Genomic DNA, 16,281 nt, shown 5'->3' with positions numbered 1-16,281 from the left:
GCAAATTTATTTAATTTTTTTGTAGAATTGGTCTCATTATGTTGCCCAGGCTGGTTTCTAGCTCCTGGACTCAAGTGATCTTCCTGCCTTGGCCTCCCAAATGGTTGAGATTACAGGTGTGAGCCACTGGGCCTGGCTAAAAAGTTTGCTTTTAAATTAAATCTATTTTTACATGGTTATCCTTGAGTTCCTGATTAATTCTATCATTTATTCATTCATCTATTCAATAAGTATTTAGCGAGTGCTTATTATATTTTGGGCTCCATAATGGGTGTACACAAAAGCAAACAGGACATGCTAAGAAATTGCTGTGTTTCGAATACAAAAATAGATGCAGAAAGAAGCACATAAGCTGGAGTGAAATATGCTGCTGATCCTCTGGGAAAAGTTCCCAGCTCAGCAGTCTGACAATGACAGCACAAGTTATGAAGACAACCATCCAGAACATGTTCAGTGACTGCACCCTGCAAGCTCTCAGCAAAGTAAGCAGGCACTGCTTGGCTGGGGAAGCTTGGTTTCTGGGCTCCCAGTTGGGCCTGGGTTGGCTCTAGCTCTCCAACTCAGAACTGACAGCTGGCACCCACGCCCTCCTCCTCTGCTTCCGGGATGGCCTGATGGGCAAACAGAAAGAGAATGGAATCTGGATGACAGGACTGGGCAGAGTGCGTCCAGAATGCTATGAGCCTGTATGGTCTGTTACAAGTGCTGTGAGCAAAGGAGGACTACAATTTTAAACATTGAAAAACAATGCAGCCAGGCTTAGTCCCAAGGGATGGCAGAACAAGAAAATGCCATAGGCAAGTTCTTTTATGTTAAATCTTATGCCACACTAAAATTATCTTGCATTAGAATTTTAAAAATAATGTGAGCATTGATTTTATAATTCTTTCTTTAAGTCTTAGAGATGAAGAATATCTGACAGCCAGTCTTTTTTTGGGTAAATTAATGACAGAATAAGTGATTTGAATTCCAGAAGAGGACATGGGTCATGTCTAATATATAGAAACAACTATCTATTCCATGTCCAAACACCATGATTTTTGTTCTTAGTCTTTATTTTCATGAAGTTGGAAATACTGTTAAGAAAAAGGCAAGGAAAGAGAACTCTAGTTATGGGAAGAAAATCTCAGCTTTGGGGAGATGCATTTTCTTCTTCCCTTCCTACCCACAGTTCAAACAGCGGTCATTACTGTCTGCCTCTGTAGTATCTATCAAATGGATGAGGAAGAAAGAAAACATCTGAAGTGACTGATTAGTCATTGGGGATAATTAGTGCAACGGCTTGGCATATAGATATGACTTTATCATATAGATAATTTTGTTCATCCTTGGGCAAGTTGCTTAATAGTTGTGAGACTGAGTTTCCTTACCTGTGAAATGAAGATAATTAGACACTAAGATTACATAATATTCATTATATTTAATTAGAGCAGTGACTGGCACATGGTAAACACTAATAAATTCTATCTATGAGAGTAGGGTCAAATTTAATACATAACGATTGATGTGTGTGTGTGTTTTAAAGTAATTCTATTTTCTTTAATTGTAATTTTTTTTTTCTTTTTTTTTTTTATTATACTTTAAGTTCTAGGGTACATGTGCATGACGTTTATATCATGTATAACTCCCCAGTGCAATCCCTCCCTCCTCCCCCTCCCCATGATAGGCCCCAGTGTGTGATGTTCCCCTTCCCGAGTCCAAGTGATCTCATTGTTCAGTTCCCATCTATGAGTGAGAACATGCGGTGTTGGTTTTCTCTTCTTGTGATAGTTTGCTAAGAATGATGGTTTCCAGCTGCATCCATGTCCCTACAAAGGATGCAAACTCATCTTTTTGATGGCTGCATAGTATTCCATGGTGTATATGTGCCACATTTTTTATAATTCCATTTTGTCCTCTACTCTCCCAGTCTGTCTTGACCAGACAACTTATTCTTTTTTTCTAATTCCAGTATTTTCAGTCCAATCAGTGCATCTGCAGGGACGTTAAAATATTATTCCAATAATAGTCCCATTTCTATCTTAGCTACTTTTGCATACATTCTCAATCTTTCGTATTTTCCTTATGTCTCCCTTGTGTCCTTTTACTACCACTCGAGAGTGGTCTATTTTCACAGGACAGCTTACATATTATTCGTCTGCTCTTGTTTGGACTTGGGCATCAGTCTGTCACTGTGTTACCTGCAGTGATGTTCCGTGGTGTACCTGTTCCCTGAACATCCTGAGCTGGTATCCACCAAGGTGTGGTGCATATTGGCAATTGGCTTTTGCCTCCAATTGCAAAAGCTCTGAACTTTGCAGCTACCACCTCTTGACCTCATATATCTTCCTGTTCACCACCTCCCATAATATTTCTGCCCTAATTGTTGTTGTAGGTAGGGTACTAAGAACTCTTGATTATTCTTTGTACATACTTCTGGAGTAGAACCCTACGTAGTTGTCCTAACACCCATCTGCCCTCAGCTATTGCTTACTCCATCTCTCTCATGTTGAATACAACATCACGTTAAATGTGGGACTTTTCTTACTTTATTTTATTTTACTTTAAGTCTGGGATACATGTACAGAACGTACAGGTTTGTTACATAGATATATATGTGCCATGGCGGTTTGCTGCACCCATCAACCCATAATCTAGGCTTTAAGCCCTACATGCATTAGGTATGTCCTAATGCTCTCCCTCCTCCTGCCCCCCAACCCCCTGACAGGCCCCAGTGTGTGATATTCCCCTCCCTGTGTCCACGTGTTCTCACTGTTCATCTCCCACTTATGAGTGAGAACATGCAGTGTTTCCTTTTCTGTTCCTGTGTTAGTTTGCTGAGAATTATGGCTTCCAGCTTCATCCATATCCCTTCAAAGGACATGATCTCATTCCTTTTTTATGGCTGCATAGTATTCCATGGTATATATGTGCCATATTTTCTTTATCCAGTCCATCATTGATGGGCATTTGGGTTGGTTCCAAGTCTTTGCTATTGTAAATAGTGCTGCAATAAACATACATGTGCATGTGTCTTTATAGCAGCATGATTTATAATCCTTTGGGTATATACCCAGTAATGGGATTGCTGGGTCAAATGGTATTTCTAGTTCTAGATCCTTGAGGAATCACCACACTGTCTTCCACAATGGTTGAACTAATTTATACTCCCACCAACAATGTAAAAGCATTCCTATTTCTCCACATTCTCTCCAGCATCTGTTGTTTCCTGACTTTTTAATAATCACTGTTGTAACTGGTGTGAGATGGTGTCTCATTGTGGTTTTGATTTGCATTTCTCTGATGGCCAGTGATGATGTGAGCTTTTTTTCTTATGTTTCTTGGCCGCATAAATGTTTTCTTTTGAGAAGTGTCTGTTCATATCCTTCACAAATGTGATACTTTTCTAAAAGGATTGCTATCTGCCTAGGTTAGGAGAGAAGGGCACTAGCCCAACTATTTATCAATTCAGGCCTCAGCTATCTGGGTGTCTCTCCCTCCACAAGTTTTTATTTTTCCTTCTGAGCTGTGAGTCAGGAACGTTGAGTCTGGATATTTTCTCTCTTGCCTTATGCTCAGTCTTCCTTTTCTGGCCCCAGGAAAGGCTTACTGGGTTTAGTGCGGCACCATGCTAAGGACTTGACCCTGGATCCTTGATTACTATTGCAACAGAGAAATTAGTATCTTCCATGGCTGTGCTCATCAACAGAAAGCAGCAGCACAAGTTGAGGTTCTGACTCCGGCCTTCCAAATCACATGTGGGTGTGTCTCTTTGGTAGAGACTGGGTCATGGAAGGAGCCCAAGCTATGCCAGTGCCTGGGAGCCCTAAGCTTTCCTGCCCTAATTGTCAGTGGAGTATATTCCAAAAGAGTTGGGCTGGAGTTGTGAGACAAATTCTATAATTGTTGCCACAGGGAGGAAAGTTAAAACATCTGTATATGCAGCATGGTTGGATAGAATTCTTGTTGGAGGTTGAGGATGCAAGAAAGATCAAGGTTTTAGAAAGCAACTGCTATTTGCTCTCCTTTTAGTTTTTTTTTTTTTTTTTTCCTAAAAGGTGGTACTAATTAAATATTCATGAACATAACTTCTCCTTTGGACTAGAGCAGGAGCAAATCTTATTCAAAGTCAAATAGTGGAGATTACCTGGACCCTAATGAATAACTTTTACATTTATTTGCCTCAAACAGATGTTGATTAAGCAAAATTTGATTCCACAAACATTTATGGAACATGTATTTAAGGCTCTCTGGTTGGTAATGAGAGGCTTTACATTTCTTCAATTATTCTTATAAGGCCATTAGATTCTGTAGTCGGATAAGAAACTTATGGGAAAGAAACTATTTACTTATCAAAATTGCAGAGATGAGGAGGAAAAAAATAATACTCTAAGCAAATAGCATGTGTGTAAGAGCTAACATGAAGGGTTTGGCACGTTAGAGAGAAGGCAATGCTGCCATTACAAGTTTCCATTGTTGTGCTTGTTGTGCTGTGTGAACTCCATGGTGATATCTCTTCAAGTCATCCCCACAATGACCCACAGCAGAAAGAGGAAATCTTTTCATTCTCTAGCATCTGACTCATGAAATTGAAATGTTATTACCTTATTTGTGGCTCTCCTCTGCCAGGGAAGAGGCAGCCAGGTTCTTTGGGCTGTTTGCTAATGTCTAAATCACCTGTTTTCTGGCACTTAGGAAAAACATTCTTTTGCTTCCTGAAACACTGGTCCTAAATGTATTTGCTCCACAACATGGTCATCTTTGAGAAAGAAAGACTATTTGATTTGCTGAATGAAATGGCTAGGATGCTCATTGCATCTTGGTATACAAAAGCATATATTTTAATACTGAATTATCCAGCCTCCTGAAACATAACCCATTGTGCCTGCCTGGATATATTTTATTCCACTCATATTAGTGCGGTTTTGTTGCACTTAGTTTATTCATCACTGCATTGTAGAAAGGAGAGCAGGGTGATGATGCTGTTTGGTTAGGGAAGAACCAAATACAGATCTTAAGGGGCTTATTCCATTCAGAACAGATTTTCCGGTCTAGTTGTTCTAAAAAAGTTGTGGACAGTATACCACTTTAGAGGTACAATATGTAGTTTTCAGTGGGCAGTCCCTCCACCCTGTGGCTGAAGCCTACTCTCTTTATACATGAGAGAAAATCTGAAATTTGGTGTCACAGATGACATCAGATGCATTCTTGCCTGTTGTAGGATTTTGCTAACTGTTTCTATCATCTTTATTTGTCACATGGGTTATTTTTGTGCCTGACAATTCCCCATAAGACAAAGTTTTCCCATGTAGGAGATTCTCTGGTTTCACCTCTTATGGATTGTGTGTTCTAGAAATCCTGGGAGTGGTTAACTTTTCTGTTTTGCTACTTTTTGCTTGTTCTGCTTGTGGCGCTGCTTTCCTGATGCTTGAACTTCATGGTAGGTCTCTGGGTGTGTTTTACATCAGTGCCATGTGATTTGAAGCCAAGTCTGGCAAAGTCCAAGAAAGTGAAGAATTGAAGTTATAATCCTGATAATTCAGGAAGCAGAAAAATGGCCTTAGTCTTTTAAAGTAAATACTTGGTTCCAAGGGGATGTGATTATTTTTGGTCAGTTTATACATTACTTTTTTGCCTCTGTTACTTAAGAATCTCCAATTTAGGGGTTGACCCATACTGATTCTGCCTTTCTGGCATTGTGCACATGCCTAGAAATTCTCAATGGAATACATTTCCAAGGCATAGAGTGAAATGAAGTGTTAGAGATTGTGGGCTAGAAGAGCAGACTGAGTAATATGTAATCAAAATTCAGCATATCTATTAATCTCCAAGTGGAAACAAACCTACTTAGTATATGCCTGGATGCATGAATTCAGTTTTCAGTATTATAATGGATTTAATGTGACTTGGATAAGAAATTTTTGCTTGGAGCCTTGGTTTTTCCACTCAAGATACTGATATACTCTGGGTTATTACATGAATATTCTGAGGATTAGTTCTTAAATGATACTTTACCTACCCTGCATTCACAATTTATATTACAGCTGAAAGACAAATATAGCCAAGAGTTTGATAAACAACCAAATTAGGTAAGAGTACCTTGCACTTTTCATAGGAACATCTTTCAGATTCTCCCATGGGGGCTATCCACTACCACTTACAGGATGGCTTCTGTTTTCTAAGCTATAGTCCATTAGGGGGTACAGATTTCCAGTTGGTAAAAGAGTTCCTGCATTCAGACATATTGGCCACAAGGAAATTCATAACAAGAGAAGGGGAGGAAAGGAACAAGAACAAGATAAGAAATGAATGTGAATTTAAAAAGCATATATGTCTGGGCTGATTTGGATGTTCCACAGATGTTAAGGGCATTATTTCATTCTTGCAGGAAGGTACAGAAATTGGTATTCATCATAACAGTCCCAAATCTACCAATAAGATATCACATTATGTCTGATGTCTTTTGAATTAGAACATAACATTTATTTTTGCAAGTTTTTTTGATTTTAAAGTAAAAATCAAAGCCTTTTGATATGCAAGGGGCTATACTCTCTATTATGTGGTATTTGGAATAGCTCTTCTTCCTTAAAAAGGAGATTGGAAGCTGTAGCTGTGGGTGGCATTTGACTTATAGATGTGTGGATGCAGTGGAATGATAATGGAAGCTTTGAGTATGTCAATCAGTCCTAGCTCTAGCCCACATCTGTGTCAGTAGAGAAAGAAGACTGCATTAGGGCTACACCTGAAAGAAAGAATAGGAGTTTTCCATATATTCACAAACAGCCCGACAAAAAACAAACTTTCCCTCCTAATTCTTTTTCTCATTAGATTAGCTAGAATTTAATTTTCTGTAAAAGCTAAGAAAAACTATTAGATTTTATTTTGAATTTTATTAATTTCATTTACTCAAAGCTAAAGTAGCTATGTCCTCAAGATTTCAAAATGAATGGAAAATAGCAAAAGCAATTGAAAGAATATAATTCAAAATAATCCAAAGTTTTTCTTAAGGGTTGTTTTTAATGATTAAGGAAGATTAGAAGCATGGAAAATTCCAGAATTAAAAAAATCCAAGTCCTTAATCCAGCTGGGGTGAAAGAAATATAATACCCAGAAATTCTTGACCTTCATTGGTGCCTTATTCTTTTTGACCAGAGGTGGAGTGTGAGGAGGAGAATGGGAGTGGCAAAAGTTAGAGCGAGGGCTGTCCAGCCAGCGAGTTGCACCAAACCTGATGTGTAGATGAGTGGGGTGGAAGATACTGTGGCTTATTCTCTTATCTATTTGGAATAAAGAAGTAGGCTGATCATTAAATGTTTTATTTAAAAATAAAACTTGTAAGAAATGAGAAATATTCTAGTTTTGTCAAATTGTGTGCTCTACATTCCTCCCAAGTAAATGACTCCATGTCCCTAAAAGATGGATATTTGCCATCAGGGACCTCAGGACTTAGAATGCTTTTCTCTGCTTTCCACATTGATCTCTTCCCCACTGAGTTAGCTGCTGCGTCCATGCTTGCGCTTCACGTTTTGTAATTAAATGAATTCCCAGGAAAATAACTCGGAATTATTTATGCTATAGGCTAAAACTAAATAAATACATTCAGTCATCAGCCAGGAAGTCAAAGGACATGGGACTTTCTAACTAATTCATCCTCACTTTATATGACATAGATTCATAAAGACCAAGGTAGCCTGGATGCGGTGACTCAAGCCTGTAATCCCAGCACTTTGAAAGGTTGAGGCAGGTGGATCACCTGAGGTCAGGAGTTCGAGACCAGCCTAGCCAACATGGAGAAGCCGTGTCTCTACTAAAAATATAAAAATTAGCCGGGTATGGTGGCACGGGCCTGTAATCCCAGCTACTCTGGAGGCTGAGGCAGGAGAATCACTTGAACTTGGGAGGCGGAGGTTGCAGCGAGCCGAAATATTGCCACTGCACTCCAACCTTGGTGATAGGGCGAGGCTCCATCTCAAAAACAAAAACAAAACAAAAACAAAAACAACAAAGTAGGGGAGGAGAGTATGAGCATCCCAGGCAGTGCTCAGGATAATCCATATTAGAATACACCCACATACACACATATATGTGTGCACATATAGACAACTCCTATTTTAAATTTTAAATTTACATTTCTTTCTTCATTATTTTATGATTTTATTTTTTGTAGAGGTGAGGTTTCCCTACATTTCTCAGGCCAGTCTTGAACTGTTCAGCTCAAATGATCCTCCTGCCTCAGCCTCATCCTCTCAAAATGCTAGGATTACAGGCATGTGCCACAGTACCCAACCTAAATTTTCATTCTGGGTGTGCTTTTATAATATATGTAATATGTTAGCATTTTGTATATGTGTATAATATTTAATATATGAATAAACATAGGTAGTGGGGGTTATAATCCAAAATAGCTTTTTTCCTGATCAAACCATAATGTCAATATTTTGGAGATTATTTATTTATATGATCATCTTCACACTTGCCCATAAAGCTATCCTTGTTTTCCAGTGTAGTTCTTACTTAATAAAATTATTTTTTATAATTTCTCCTTTTGGTGTCTCTATTCTCACACTCCATCATGGTCAAATGTGTTCTATATCAGACAGGAAGTAGTTGGCAAGAGGTTCTTAGTTGGGCTCTAGGGTTTTGGCCTCAGAGACTTCCCTTACTTTTTTTTTTTTACATCTCAGTTATGCCTTTAGAAGGATGTCAGTTACATGTCACCCAGTATTTCCAGAAAGTTTAAAAAAATATATTATATGTTGTAATTCCAAAAATAGAATATATTATATTTCAATCAGGGTACATGCCTTCTCATTACTCTTCTATTGTTTTAATGTACAGTTGAATGAATTCTTCATTTTTACTCTTTTTTTCTTAATTCATAATTATTGTTATCTATTCATTCTTCCAGGTAAATTTAGTATTAATTTTATCAAGTTCAAAAAGAAATTACCATTGAGAATTTCATTTTGGGTGGATTAATACTATGGATACTACACACCCTCAGATGTAACCGTATGGTTACTACACACTTTCAGATGTGTGTAGATGTGTAGTAAGCCATTTCCTACTGCTCCCAGCTAGAGAGTTACTCAGTCTCACATAAATTAAAAATTTCAGAATCATCATTTTCTGTGGCTCTGGTACATATATTTATAAGATGAGGATATTATGAACATTGTCAAATGGATAGAAAAGTTGAACTAATTTTAGAGTAAACTCCCAAATATATCTTACTTGGCTGTACCTTGTTTTAGAGAATACTTGCTTTATTACATGCCTATCAATTCTTCTGTCAATCCATCAATTCATAGCTTATTTTTTTGATGCATTGCAAGGTAAATTACAGATACCTATATACTTCCCTGTTAAACCTTCGTAATGCATTTTATTAACCAGAATTCAATACTTGTTTATGGCTTTTATTCTTTGAATTAAAATTTAGACATAATTAAATGCACAAATCCTAAGTGTCACATTTACTAAGATTTGAAAAATGCATACATGATCCTCTATCAAGATATTGAAAAGTACCATTACCCCATACATTTCCCTCATACTAAAGAAGGATATTTTTATATGTCTCATTTGCAGAGTTGCAACACACAAAGTGACTCTGTTGAGAAGGAATGCTTTTGGCTGCAAGGAACAAAAAACCTGGCATATGAAAATATCAAGTGGAGTTAAATCTTGTCATATAACAAGAAATATGGAAAGGAACAGCTGTTGGTATTAATTCAGTGACACCATGATGTCAAGGATGATGTGTCTGGAATTCTCCTGATTTCCTTTTTTTTTTTTTTTTTTGAGATGGAGTCTCGCTCTGTCGCCCAGGCTGGAGTGCAGTGGCCGGATCTCAGCTCACTGCAAGCTCCGCCTCCTAGGTTCACACCATTCTCCTGCCTCAGCCTCCCGAGTAGCTGGGACTATAGGCGCCCCCCACCTCGCCCGGCTAGTTTTTTGTATTTTTTAGTAGAGACGGGGTTTCACCGTGTTAGCCAGGATGGTCTCGATCTCCTGACCTCGTGATCCGCCCGTCTCGGCCTCCCAAAGTGCTGGGATTACAGGCTTGAGACACCGCGCCCGGCCTGATTTCCTTTTAAGTCTCAAGTAGCTGCTGTAACTTCTGGCATCATTCAAAAATATTTATTCATTTATTCAACAAATATTTATGTTCCAGGCAATGTTCTGATGCTCTGGATAGAGCAACAAACAAAAAAAAGCCTATCTCCAAGTAGGAATAAAAAGGAAGAGGAAATCTAGGCCTGATTGTTAATTTAACCATGAAGGCAAAAGCTTTCTGAGAGCATCTTTCAACCCTTTGGCAGAGTTCCTATTTTTTTTTCTCATTAAGCAGTAGGAAAAAAATGAGTATTTTCAAACCTCTATCCTATGAGGGAATTTGGAATAACTGTGGAGTCAGCCAATCAACATTGTCTGTCACAGGAACATTCAGAACAAAGTTATGGTCTACTCCATCTCCTTGCAACAATAAATTGTATCAGTACTTACAGTAGCATTCAGATGTCTGTTCTCCCTTAATTTTCTAAAGTAATGAACTTTATACTCAATTTCTCCCTAATGCCAACGGTAAGAAAGTTACCAAGGATCCTCAGTCACTGGTATGTGGTCCTGTGTAGGAAAATAACCCTGAATTGGGAGTTAAGAGACAGGGTTTTGAAGTTGGTCTCTCACTCACAAAGTGTGAAAATGCAGGTGAGTTTCATCATGCCTTTGGGTATCACGCTCCTTGGCTGTGGAATGTTGACTTTCATGCTTCAACTTCGGGGTCACATGAGGTAACTTCTGCAGAACAGTCAATAGATAAAGCACCTCTCCATCATAGTAATGCAGATGTTTTTAAGGGCATTCCATTTGCAAAAAAAGTACCTCAACCATGCACATGCAGGATGAAGAATTGTCCATTAAAATTAGGTATTTTCATTTTCAGAATGACAATGTATAATTCCTTTTTTTTCTTTTTTTTTGAGAACAAATGGACTTGTAAAATGTTCTGTGTCCTCTTTACACAGAGGACAAGACCTCTTTGGTCTTTTTCTGGCTGAAACTCACTGTTACCTTCTCCCCTTTCACAGTAGGCAGAATAATGGCCATCCTAAAATGTCCATGTCCTAGTCTCTGGAACTCGTGAATATACCATGTTACATGCCAAGAGGGGAACTAAGGTTGCAGATGGAATTAAGATTGCTAAGTCAGATAACTTTGATATGGAAAGATTATTTGAGATGGGTCCTTGTAAGTAAATGAGGGAGGCAGGGGAGTCAGTGTCAGAGTAATGTGAGGTGGGAGAGACTTGACTGGTCACTGTTGGCTTAGTAGGTAGAGAAAAGGGCCACAAACCACAAAATGCAAACAGCCTCTAGAAGCAGGAAGAGGTAAGTAATGATTCCCTTCTAGAGGCTCCAGAAGGAATTCAGCCATGCTGACTCCTTCATTTTAGCCCAGTGAGACCAATTTCAGATTTCTCATATTCAGAACAGTAAGATAAATCTGCATTGTTTTAAGCCACTAAATTTGTGGTAATTTGTTATAGCAGCAGTAGGGAACTGATACACTTTTCCATATTACTATGACAGATAAACTAAACATAATAAAGCTAAGTAGCAACTGGCACAAGTGGGATCACATAAGCCAGGGAAAACATAATGGCTGCATTTCAGCAGGCTAGATAATTTAATATTAGAATATATGTTTTTCTACATCAAGACACAAAGGGACATCAAACCATCACTTCTAGAGAATCAATAGGATCATTCTTCCTCAAAGAAAGACTGTGTTGTGGAGAAAATGCATTATAAGGCCAGGGTTTCAGGAAGAGCAGGGATGCGTTTCCTTTTTTTTTCTTTTAGACAGAGTATTTGCTCTTGTTGCCCAGGCTGGAGTACAGTGGTGCAATCTTGACAGACTGCAATCTCCGCCGCTGGGGTTCAAGTGATTTTCATGTCTCAGCCTCTGTGAGTAGCTGTGGCATAGCCACAGGTGTGTACCACCATGCCTGCCTAATTTTTGTGTTTTTAATAGAGATGGGGTTTTGCCTTTTTGGCCAGACTGGTCTTGAACTCCTGGTCTCATATAATCTGCCTACCTTGGCCTCCCAAATTACTGGGATTACAGGAGTGAGCCACCGTGCCTGGCTGGATGCTTTTCCTAAGTGTTAGAAAACAAGTGAGTTAGACATGCATGAACTGCCCCAGAGGACTTCTCTGGTTCTCCCCTGATAGCGGAGGAGAGCCAAAAATAAGATAATAAGGTACCAGATTAATGAAATCAAAATGTAAACGTTGTCTCTTTTTGGCATGGGTCATGGTGGGAATGATTTCAAGCTGAGTCATGTGCCACAGAAGGACAACAAACGAAGACTTGGAGTCACAGTGTTTTCATTTTCTGGTCTTTCCAACTCATCATGTATGCTGTTATATCCCTGCTCTTTGCTTTGGGTAGGATCCCCCCTCCTTTCTGCAATCTTGAGAAATAAATATTTCCTTACAAGTTTTCCTTTAGGCTGTTGAATATTTGTTTTGATAAGAATAATTGAAGACATGGGAAACCCTTCATTACATTGCTGAGTGACTTAAATAGAGTACACATTCCATAAATATTTGTTGAATTGAACTATGTTTAATCACCATCTGTTTAAGGCAAATCAATGGAAAAATTATTCATTGGTGTCCAAGTCACTTCTTTTGTTTGTCTTTGAATGAGAGAGACTCAGGCTGTAGCCTAGGGAAGAAATTATGTTCAAGAATAATATTATCTACTAAGTCTCATCTTATAGAAAAGAAAGTATCTGAAAAGGGAATTATTCAAATGAATTCAACATTTCCAAATATTAAAACAAATGATAAGTTATTACACAGATGTTGGTTTATGGTCATTCTTTCCTTTTTATTTGGGTTGAAGATGTGAAATACTGGGTTTAGGTGTGTGATTATAGCTGTGTTCTGGAGCTGGTGCACACCACTGGTGAGACTCAATTGTACACATCCCTTCCCAAATCTCTGTTCATGATGTCACATTGCTAACTTGAAATTGGTCATAGTGGAAGTATTTACACAAGGGAAATAAATAAACTCTATAAATCAGGATATGCCCCCCCCCACAAGATGGTTTTGCAACATTTATTAGCTCACAACTGGTAATACACCATTCCCAAACAGACCATATGCTGGGGGAAAAGTAGACCAAAGAGGGTTGATTTTTTTTGACAGAGGGATGAGTACAGCAAATCATTTTGATTCTATAAATGGCTGTTTTTAAAGGGTTCATATTTCTCTCTTAATCCTAGAATGTAGTCCTCATACCTCGGGTGTGACCATTTGGGTGCACAGAAATTCCAGCCCCTCTAACATGGCTGGGGCCTTGAACTCTACCCCTGTCTCTCCAGCACTAAGAGGCGGCTCAGCTGGTGCTGAGGTTTTTTAAGCTGCCGCTGCTGTTTACTTCTGCACTTGCTGCAGCACAATCCTGTGCACATGCAATTTAGTGTCAGCTGACTACAAAAGAGGAATTTGTTGGCAGATTTTGAGGTTCTTTTCTCTGTGGTCCCTGTTTCTTGAGTCTTTGCCCTTACATTTTAATCTCTTTGGCTGCCCTTTGTTGGAGATCGGCTCTGCCAGCCCAGTGAGACCACTGCTTCTGCTTGGGCTTCATTGATTCTTCAGCTCTGTAAACTGGGAAATGTTTTTCGGAAAAAAAGCCAAAGTGATTATAGAGTTCATTTCCCGTGTTTCCTTTTGCTCAAGGAACATGCAGTCCCCTAAATACCGCCTGCATTGACTGCTCTGTAATGCCTTCAAGTAATTTTTAAATATGTTGTTCAGCTTTCATAATTGCATTCGGCATGAGAGTTAGCCCAGTATCATCTACATTGTCACAGCCAGAGCTAGAAATCTGAAGGAAAACTTCTAAGTCTAGAAACATTGTCAAATCTTCAACAAAACTAATTTCAAAATCCATTCGGTGTTTGACAATCACAGTTGAGGGCAGTTTTCACTCAGAAAAGTTCAGTCTTGGCCCTGAACAAAAAAAACATAGGAACACAACTTGACCACTGCTAAACCGTGGAACTGCTGTATGGCGTGACAAGTGAGGCCATTTGACTTCTATTCTGACAAAACAAATGCCACCAACAATGATTTTATATCATTTTCATGGATCACAAAGTATTCTTCTTTGGACTTTTGGAAAAACAAATTAGAAATTGAAAAACATTCTTAGCTCCTGGACCCTATGAAAACAGACCATGGGCCATGGTGTGCCAAGTTGTGGTATATTACTAAAAAATTTAAACTTTCATTTTGTAACTCAGAAGCCAAGAATTGAGTCCTTTAGCTGAGTGCACCCTGTCTTTAGATACCAGACATTTTAAGTTGCATTCCCTGTCTCTCAGTTATAAGCTCTTGGACAAGTTACTTCTCTGTGCTTTCCCTCACTGGTGAAATGGAGATAATAGTAGTACTTATAGCTTAGGGTTGTGATGATTAAATGATTTAATATGGATAAAGTAATGATGTAGTTTCCCTGGCTACCTTGAGAAGTGAATGCTGGGAAACCCAAGGAGAAATAATAGAAGTTAGAAACAACTCATCAATTAATATTTCGTAAGTATTATCCCACTAACACAGTTATTCTTTTTCAATATGAGCATTTATAGCTATTAATTTCCCTGTAAGCACTGTTTTAGTTGTAACTTGTAAGTTTTGGTATGTTGTGTTTTTTATTTCATTAAAAATATTTTCTAATTTTTCTTGTGATTTCTTCTTTAACTCATCGGCAGTTTAGGAGTGTGTATTTAATTTGCATATTTTTGTGAATTTCCCAAGTTTGCTTTTGTTAGTGATTTCTGTTTAATTCCATTTTAGTCAGAGAATATATTTTGTATGTTTTCAGCCCTTTTAAGTTTAGTTAGGCCTGTTTTATAATGAAGCATCTTGTCTAATCTGGACAATATTCCATGTGCTCTTGAGAAGAGTGTGTATTCTGCTATTGTTGGGTGGAGTGTTCTGTAGATGTCTGTTAGGTCTAAGGAGTGTTCTGTAGATGTCTGTTAGGTCTAAGTGGTTTATAGTGTTAAAGTATTCAATAGCCTTATTGATCTTCTGTTCAGTTGTTGTATCCATTATTGAAAGTGGTATTGTTGAAGCCCCCAACTATTATTTTTGAATTGTCTCTCTTTTTTTAATTCTGTCAGTTTTGCTATGTGCATTTTGGGTTTTGGTTGTAAGATGCATATGTATTTATAATTGTCATGCTTTGCTGATGGATTAACCATTTTATTATCATGTTTTTCTTTGTCTTTGCTGACAGTTTTTGTCTTAAAGTATATTTCATTTGATATTAGTATAGCCAGTAACTCTAGCTCTCTTCTGGTTCTTGTGTGCATAGTATTGTATTGTTTCCCACACTCTTACTTTCAACATTTTTGTGTCTTTGGTCTAAAGTGTGATCTCATATAGTTGGGTCATGTTTTTTCTTTTTTAATCCACTCTGCCAATCTCCATCTTTCGACTGGAATATGAAATAGTTCCCTATGGCTTCTATAACAAATGACCACAAATTGGTGGCTTAAAGCCACAGAAATGTATTCTATTACTGCTCTGGAGGCCAGAAATCAGAAATCTGCAGGGTCATGTTCCCTCTAGCTCTAGGGGAAAACCTGTTCTTTGCTTCTTCCAACTGGTGACTATCAGCATTCTTTGACTTGTGGCCATGTTATTCCAATCTCTAATTCACCTTACTTTGGAGTTTGCCATTGCTTCCTTCTCCTCTGCCCTTCTTCCTCTTCTGTTTCTTTTAGGCACACTTATCATTGGACTTAGGGTTTACTTGGGTAATCCAGGATAATCTTGCCTCAAGATGCTGAATTACATTTGCAGATACCTTTTTTCCCCCCAAATAAGGTAACATCCAGGTTCTGATAATTAGGGCCTAGACATAACTTCTTGGGGGGCCACTGTTAAACCTACTGCAGTTTGTACTCTGGCTTCCCAATATTAATGTAACATCTCACATGCAGAATACATAGAGCTCCTTCCAACATCCCTCAAGGCCTCAACTCATAGCATCAGTCCTATCTAAATGTCATCCACTCAAAGTTACAAGTCTCATCTTCTAAATTATCTTAACCAGGTCTAGGTGAGACTCTGGGTGTGAACCATTCTAGGGAAAAATTCTCTTGTTATTTCCTTTACTATATTTTTTGATTTGTTTTCTTAGTGATTGTCCTGGGAATTAAAATTAATATCTTAACTAAAAATAGTCTAGTTTGCATTAATACCAACTTAA

This window comes from Trachypithecus francoisi, unplaced genomic scaffold, assembly GCF_009764315.1.
Source record: "Trachypithecus francoisi isolate TF-2019V2 unplaced genomic scaffold, Tfra_2.0 Lachesis_group2, whole genome shotgun sequence".
NCBI lineage: Eukaryota > Metazoa > Chordata > Mammalia > Primates > Cercopithecidae > Trachypithecus > Trachypithecus francoisi.
The sequence above is the reverse complement of the archived record's forward strand: the minus strand, read 5'-3'. Positions refer to the sequence as shown.